The sequence below is a fragment of the Triplophysa rosa genome, linkage group LG6 (genome assembly GCF_024868665.1).
Source record: "Triplophysa rosa linkage group LG6, Trosa_1v2, whole genome shotgun sequence".
Classification (NCBI taxonomy): Eukaryota; Metazoa; Chordata; class Actinopteri; order Cypriniformes; family Nemacheilidae; genus Triplophysa; species Triplophysa rosa.
Genome location: NC_079895.1, coordinates 20,512,010 through 20,521,182, shown reverse-complemented (window position 1 = coordinate 20,521,182; position 9,173 = coordinate 20,512,010).

Below are 9,173 nucleotides of genomic sequence, written 5' to 3'. Positions count from 1 at the left end.
AAACGAAAAGAGAGAGAAGGGTAAACATGGTTGATCACAGTGATAAAACCACATTAGTTTTTATATACAACAGTAGAGATAATCAGATATTATATAAAAAAGAAACAATGATGCTAAATACTATACTGTTGAGATGCCATGAAAATGAGCTTATTGATATATTCCTTAAGAGATGCCCTGATATGGGTGAACATTATATGGATTTTTAAAATGAATTGCAGAAAGCTGGTTGTGTCTTTGTCCTCTTTATACATTCTGCAATGTCAGTCAGTGCAGTGGTAATACCAAAAACTTACAAGCAAGGTGGACATTATAATGTCAGTATTTACAGTAAAGTGGCTTCAAAAGTATTTGAACATTCAAGACACACTGAAACTATATACATGTGGCTTTAAAATTTTTTTTGATAAAAACATATAAAACAAAGTGCCATTTATTGTGAATAAAAAGCAAGACAGAAAATACTTTTGTTAGTAGATATTCACAAGTAATTTGACTACATAAACTATATACTTTGGTTACTTTGCGAGGGTACCTGTGTTAACCTGACAGGAACTGAAATCATACATTCACTAAAATTCACCCTGACGCTAGCTGGTTAAAGGAACAGTTCACCCAAAAATGAAAATTATGTCTTCATTTACTCACACTCAAGTTGTTCCAAATCTGTATATATTTTTTGTTGAGATGAACACAGAGATAGATTTTTGGAAGAATGCTTGTAACAAACCCTTGCCACCATTGACTACCATAGTAGGAAAAAGGCTTTATAAATTTCTTTGTTCAGTTGAACACAAAATAAGATATTTTGAAGAATGTAGAAAAAACAGTTCTGGGGCACTTTTGACTACCATTGTAATTTTTCCCACTATATAATGTAAAAAATTGCTGTTAAAAAACGTAATGTTTTCTGTTAAAACGGTAATGTACTGCAGAAAGCAATGCATTCTGGGCAATATTTTGTGTTAGCAACTGCTGTTATTTTACAAGCCATTTTCAACAGTAATCTGCAGTATTTATGCATTACAGTTTTTACTGTTTTACGCAATGCATTGTTCACTTTGTTTTTGAAGAAGCAAAATGGCGCTGATGTTTCACATGAGTTTGAGTATGAGTTTGTGGTTCCCATGACTGGGATATACGTGGAAAATAGATAAACACAAATTTAAGAGGAGAAGAGAGATATTTGAATCTGACTGTAGTGAGGAGCATGCTGTTTTAAAACTGGACTGAATTTGAGTACAATCGGTGTTTGCGGCTCTCATGATTGGAATATATGTGGAAAACTTTGTAATGACTCGAATGCGGAAAACAGAAAAAAACTATTTTAAGAGAAGAGAGGTATTTGAAACTGACTGCATGCAGCGAGGAGTGTGTTTTAAAAATGGACCGGTGACTGTGATGAGCAGCACCTGACACAAACTTGTCCGTGGCACTTATGAAATTTCAAATCCCATGAGAAATCTTTGAAATGGACTGCAGCAAGGAGTGGTTCTTTTAAAACTAGACTTTTTGGTCGGAGAGGTTTCTCACATCCAAATCACTCGAGATCATGGTGACTGATGAGCTGGAGCTGGAAATGAACGATGAAATGGCACTTGAGAGTGTTTATAAGTGAGTGATTTGGGAACCAGATCATGAGGATACATCAGACGGAACCGCCCTGCTGGGGAGGTTACTTCGTGTGGGACACTAGGTCCGGTGATGGATGGAATGCCTATTCTTCGCCCGGTGGGGGAAGAAGGGAGGCGGAAATAGCACATTGACCCACCTAGGAGGGGGAAGGCGCTTTCGCAGGTGTACGCCCTACCAGCCTCAACTGTTGGCAAGACTCAGGCTGACACCGGTTCCACGCGGAGGCTGTAGAACCTCGCGAAGGTATTGGGCGTAGCCCAACCCGCAGCTCTGCATGTGTATGCATATGTATAGAGAGGTTGCCCTGCGCCAGTGCCCACAGCGGGTGGAGTATGCCCTCACTGCCAGCGGGCACGGGCGGCCTGGGATCGGTATGCCGTAGCGAAGCGATCCAGTGCGCCAATCTCTGTTTGGAGACAGCTCTCACCTATTGCTGATCTCCAAAACAGACAAAGAACTGCCCAGAGCTCCTAAAGCTCTGCGTGCAGTCCAAGTAGAGGTGCAGCACGCTTGCTGGACACAACACGGATGGGGTTCAGTCTTCCTCCCCAGTGGGGAGCGCCTGCAAGTTCACCACCTGGTCCTGAAAGGGAGTGGTGGGCACTTTGGGCACGTAGCCAGGCTGGGATCTCAGGGTAACGTGAGAGTCTCCAGGCCCAAACTCTAGGCAATCAGTGGACATGGAGAATGCTTGTAGATCCCCTGCCCTCTTGACGGAGGCAAGCGGCACCAGGGGAGCCGTCTTCATCATAAGAGAAAGAGCGGCATCTCCCAGGGGCTCGAAGGGGGGCCTCTGGAGGCCGCCAGGACCATTCGAGGTCCCAAGAGGGTACGGAGCCCCAAAGACTTCCCAGCAACTGGTTCATGATGAGCGGCATTGGCGACTACATACACTTCAGTGTGGAAGGGGAGAGATTACTCTCGAGTCTCTCTTGTAGGAAGGACAACCCATTCCCGATCGAGCAACTCCGCGGGTCTTGGCGTCGAGAAGAGCACCAGGACGAGAAGAGGTGCAACTTAAAGACGTATAGCCACCTAGTGGCTAGCCTGAGTGATGATCTCAACCACCACCCCCCCGGTAGGCCACTCAGGTTCTCCTCGTTCCATCCAGGAGCCAGACATGGACCAGAGGTCTGGCTCGGATGCCACAACGTGCCCTTCCCCTGCAAAAGAAGGTCGTTCTTCAGGGAAATCGGCCAGGGGGAGCTGTCATCAGGAGCATTAGCTCCGAGAACCAAGTACGGTTGGGCCAGTAAGGCGCAACTCGTAGCACTTGATGCTCCTCTAACCTGACCTTGACCAGGAGCTGTGCAATGAGGCTCACTGGGGGGGAAGGCGTTCTTCTGCTTGCCCCGTGGCCAGCTGTGTGCTAGGGCATCCATGCCGAGGGGGGCCTCGGGCAGGGAGTACGATAGCGGGCAATGGGTGATGTCCAGGGAGGTGAACAGGTATACCTGTGCCTGCCCGAACTGCACCCAATGAGCTGGACTGCGCGGGTGGTGGAGTCGCCGCTCTCCGCGAGGCGTCGACTGACGAGAGAGCGCGTAGGCTGTCTGGTTCAGGTGTGGCTGGCAGGGACTTCGTCACCTGTTGACTCCACCGGAGGAGGTGTCAGGCGAGTTGTGGTAACTGTCGTGAGCGAATGCCACCCCGATGGTTAATATACGCCACGGTAGTTATGCTGTCCGACCGGACCAGCACGTGCTTGTCCTGCACGAGAGGTTGCGTCCTCTTCAGCCAGAGGTGTCTCTCCTGGACCACTAGTGTGGACATCGTCTGATCCACCTTGATCGCCCGTAGGGTGAGGTCGGTGGCGGCGCGAAGTTCCTGCACAAGCCCTCGGGTCGGTTTTACCCTCGAGGAGCTCTTCAACACCTCGGCCTGCAGGATGGCCATGGCGTGCAGAGCAGAGGCAGCTTGGCCAGCGGCAGTGTAAGCCCTCGACACCAGAGATGCCGAAAGCTAACCTGCCTTGGGGGGGAGGCAGAGTCGACCTCCCCAGGTGGCCGCCGTCTACGGGCATAAAACACCGCGACTGCATGCTCCAACTGGGGCACGTCGACGTAGCCCCTAGATGCCCCCCCTCAAGGGAAGCAGGCCGCCGCACAAATCTCCGCTATAGACACACCGCTAGACCAAGCCCAAGTAGAGGCGACACCTCTAGCAGAGTGGGCTCAACTCACGTGGGGCTTTGAAGGCCCAAGGAAGAATATGCTAGCGCGATAGCCTCAACTATCCATTTAGAAAGTCTCTGCTTCGTGACCGGAGACCCTTTGGTGCGGTCACCGAAGCAAACAAAGAGCTGTTCCGAGCGCCTGAAGGGGGCGGAACGCTCGATGTAAACCTTCAGTGCTATGACGGGGCAGAGCAGGTTAAGCTCGTTGTTCTTCAGAGCCTACGCATCTGATGAGCTTCTCTACAATCTTGGTGATCATTCTTTCTGCTGGAATCTACGACGTGGACAGCGGACGGTCCCTTCCTGCAGTGACTCTCCCCTGGGTGTCTCGGCAGTTCCGGAGGTGTTCGAGCAAATTTCCTTTTCTAAAAGAGCAAATTTCTCCAGCGTGGCTTGTCCCGCTGTTCTCATGGGTGCAACACACTCATCGAGGAGGGGGACAGACACAATGCCTGCTTCCAGTACGCTGGGGCAGACGTTGTGGATACATCCTGCCCGCACTGCGGGCGGTGACGATTCAGACGTTGCTTCACAGGTGGCTGTGTTCCCACGGGACTCAGCCACCACCTCGTTTGCTCCATGGCGGCAGGACTACGGCCCTGCCGTCCGCTACGGCAAGCAGCGAGGGTGATATGAGGATTACTGTGAGCGATAATCCGCCAGCCACGGGCTCACGGACCGTTCACACCTCGTCTCGCTCGTCTGACCGTTCCCCAGGAAACGGTCCGCCATCTTATTCCTCAATCACGTATTCGGACATGATGCGTGATGATATGTCGTACTGCCATCCGACTCCGACGATTCCTCGGGCTCCCTCCCTCGGGGGGTCGAGCCCAGGAAGAAGCAGACGTCGAAATGTTAGCCATGCTTTCCCGGGCCGCCGTGAGTGTTGGGTTGCAGTGCCCGCACTGCCTCTCCCGGCGCTCGCGGGCTGGCTACATGGCGCCTCGGGTTTGAGCGTGGCTCCAAGCCGCGCCCGCCCCAGTGCCGTGTTTACCGGAAGTGCATGAGGAACTTAGTAAGACCTGGAACGCCCCTTTCCGGCACATTAAACGTCAAACAAAGTTCCGTCACCCTCTCTTCCCTCGAGGTTGAGACAGCTAGAGGATACCTTGATGTCCCCCAGGTGGACACCTGGGGGGGGCTCGACCTAGACTCCGGTCTAAAGCATGTGGGGTCTCGGCATCTCTGGTGTCGAGAGCTTACATTGCAGCGGACCAAGCTGCTTCCTCTCTCCACGCTATGGCTCNAAAGGTGAATGAATGAGCACGCCGGCTTCCCTCTTATACCCGGACATCCGGGGAGGAGCCCGGCATGCAAATTTCATTCGCCAATTTTCATTGGCCTTTTCTAAATACTCAGAAGATGATAGGTTCTCAAGACAAACCCCATTCTGTCGGTTCGACACAACGTCGAGAGACCGACAGAAAGGGAACTAGTATGCTTTGACAGATTTTTCAGCCTAAGGAAGAATGATTTGAGACGTTTAAAATGAAACTAACCGCAGTGTTCGCCCCTGTTCATTAGCAAAACAAACAGCTTGCCGCAGCTGAACATATTAACGCACATAATGTATTAAAATACATACATCTAGACTCCAAGTGCCCATTTGCCAAATAACATAAATTTAGAGTAAGTTTAACACTGGCTTTGAATGTTCAATTTAGCCTGTGACTGATTTAGCTCCCTTCGCTATCGTATGCTAACGTTATCCTCCTATATATACTGTACATGTACGTCAATTCAGACTGTTGATAAATGTTACTTACATTGGCAGTTTTGTCTCATTAAAGGTGCAGTTCTTAATTAACAGCGGCCACTAGCGTTGTATTATAGATTTGCCACGAATTGCTGAGTCCAAACACGACGGTGGCCACCACAGTACAAAAAGATGTCGTTCTCATGTTGACGCAGGGAAGAGATTTTGCGGGCATTAGAAAGACTGTAGAAAGACCTATGACTTATGTATTACATAAAATAAAAGGTTTGTGGATTTTAAGTTTAAAAAGAAGGATAAAAGTCAGGCAGAATCTAGGACCTGTTTTAATATTATAAAGACTTTCCAGCAGAGATGCGTTAAGACCCGTGGTACTGAGGCTTTTAGCAGATATGTACTCACAGATATCTATGGAGATACTTTCCAGCAGAGAGACGTTGGAGAGAAAGATCATCTAAAAATCACCCCCGAGGATGCGTTGATTCGGATCAGTACGTGAGTAACATACTAACAAACCAAGATATGTTGTTGTGTAATTTTAGCTGTGTGACGGAGAAGTTTTGAGCGTCATTGTTTATCTGGAACCGCTTTAATATTGTACTCGTCCAGATACTGGAGAGAGAGAGCGAGAGCGCACTGGAGCTGAATCTGGAGAGCGAGCGAGAGAGCGTTTTACTCTTTTACTCAATGATGAATAAACTTTCAGTTAATCCGCGGGTCACATGCATTCCCGCACCGGAGAGCACGATCCGTACGGATCACGTATCATACACATGTTACGGTCTGGTCGGGACATCATCTGGCACAGGGATTGTTTTGTTTTTGTCGAGCACGTGGCTGTCATCGAGCTTTCGGCTGACATTATCGTTTCCTTAATTACCCCACACCTGGTTATGATCTCCTCGTTACGTTCTCTTTATAACTCCCTCAGTGTTTCTTGTCCGGTGTCTGTTCGTTGTATGTATTTCAGCTCAGACTGCCCCAGGCATAGCTGCGGCTTGCCTGTAGAAGCCTTAAACTAAAAACCTCTTGTCAATTTTGCCTACCTTAGCCAAGTTTTGTCTTGTCTCAGTTTAAAAGCACTTACCTTCCTTGCTCTCCTCGCTCTGTCTTCTGCTCTGTTCCCTTCAGCAGCTTGCATCGGCGCTCCGGTCAGTGGTCATCTCAACGAGAGGTCTTCTCGTGGGTGGACTCTCCAGCTACTCCTCCAGGCGCAGCTTTTCCCCTCTCGGTCTACGCGGACTCCGAGTTGAGTGAGGTCACCAGGCGCTACCGCCCAACTCTCAGCACCGGCAGCCTATCCTCGACTCTCCGCACTGACTTTTGGCTCCTCCGGAGGGAAACGCTTGCAACCTGTTTTGTTGTTACATTTCTCCCTGTCTTCGTCAGTGTAAATAAAGACACCCCCCGCACTTGGGTCTCCCGTGGTTGTGTCATGACAGAACGAACAGACCACTCACACGACCCAGCGGGACAGGATCCTATGCGGGTCGCGCTGCAACAACAGGGCGTCCTGCTGGGACAGCAAGCAACCCGTCTGTCCGCCACCACCCAGGGAGTTGACGTCTTGCAGGCACAGGTGGCCGCTTTGCAGCATCAGCTCACTGAATTCGTTCGAGGCGCTGGCCAGGCGGGGAACCCCCATCAATCCCCACCTCACGGAGTCATTCACGAGCCTGAACCACACGCCAACAGCCCCCCACTGTATAATGGGGATCCCAACTCCTGTCGGGCGTTTCTGTCACAGTGTTCCTTGGTTTTCGCTCTCCAACCACACAGGTATGCCACCGAAGAGACTCGGATTGCCTACATCTTAACCCTTCTCACAGGACGGGCCCATCAGTGGGGTATCGCTGTCTGGGAGGCTCAAGGCCCTTGTTGCTGATCTTTTCGGCAGTTTCGCATGGAGATGACCAGCCTCTTCGACAGGTCGGCACGGGGCGACGAGGCAGCCGCTCAGCTCTCTCGGATTACTCAAGGACGGGGCTCCATCACTGACTTCGCCATCCGGTTCAAGACCCTGGCCGCCGCGTGTGACTGGAACGCAGGGGCGCTGCAGGCACAGTTCCTTGACGGTCTCAGTCCGGCTATTGCAGACTAGATCGCTGCACTCGATCCGCCCCGGGATCTGGAGGAACTCATTAACCTGTGCTTGCGGATTGAGAGTCGTATCAATGCCCGTCGTCGGCGCAACACCTCCCCGCCTGCCTGGCGTCGTCGGGAGCTCAATCGGGAGAGTGGGCTTGAGTCTGACCGGAGCGCAACTGCTGCACTCCAATCACCGCCGGAACCCTAGCCAATGCAGATCGGACGCTCACATCTGACTTCCGCTCAGAAGCAGCAACGTCTCTCCGAAGGACTCTGTTTTTATTGTGGGAAGGCAGGTCATCTGGTGGCTCTGTGTCCGGTAAAAGCCAGCGCTCACCCGTAGAACAGAGAGTCCGGGTGGGCGCCATCACAAGAACCTCTTCGACTCTACGTACCTCACTGCCGTTTTGCCTCACTTTCGAGGGACGTAACCATGCCGGAAAAGCCCTCATCGATTCCGGGGCAGAGGGGAACTTTCTGGACAGATCCACAGCCCGAGCGTGGGGAATTCCTATCATCCCCTTGCCTTCACACCTCTCCGCTGTGACGCTGACGGGGCTGCTGCTTTCTACTGTCACCCACACCACTCCTCACGTAAGCCTATTTCTTTCGGGTAATCACTGTGAGAAGATTAAGTTGTACATCCTCGATTCCCCCACCTCCCCTCTGGTTTTAGGGCATCCGTGGTTGTCACAACATAATCCTCACATTGATTGGGTTAGCACATCTATTTTGTTCTGGAGCCCTGCTTGTCATGTGTCTTGTCTAGGTCCCGCTCCTTCGCCTGTGTCTTTGTCTCCTGTGTTTCAGGTGGATGTCGCCGACCTGACCGGAGTCCCCGAGGAATACCACGATCTGCATGCCGTGTTCAGCAGGTCCCGCGCCACGTCTCTACCTCCGCATCGACCCTACGACTGCGCCATTGATCTCCTCCAGGGCACTTCTCCGCCTAGGGGTCGGTTATTTTCCCTTTCAGGTCCTGAAAGAGAGGCCATGGAAATGTACATTCGTGAGTCATTGAACTCCGGACTCATCCGCCCTTCCTCCTCGCCGGCCGGTGCGTGTTTCTTCTTCGTACAGAAGAAGGACGGCTCCCTGCGTCCCTGTATCGACTATCGAGGTTTGAACGAAATTACGGTAAAGAATAAGTACCCCTTACCTTTAATGTCATCTGCTTTTGAATTGTTACAGGGAGCTCGGGTCTTTACTAAGCTAGACCTCCGCAAAGCCTACTACCTAGTGCGCATTTGCGAATGGGATGAGTGGAAGACGGCATTCAACACACCATCGGGACATTACGAGTACTTGGTTCTTCCCTTTGGGCTGACCAACACTCCCGCCGTCTTCCAGGGCCTCGTTAACGACATGCTAGGCGACATGATCAATCGCTTTGTCTTCGTGTACCTGGATGACATTCTGATTTTTTCCCAGTCTCTCCAGGAACACACCCAACACGTCAGAGGAGTTCTCCAACGGTTATTAGAGAATCAACTGTTCGTCAAGGCGGAGAAGTGCGAATTCCACTCCGATACGGTTTCGTTCCTGGGTCACGTGATC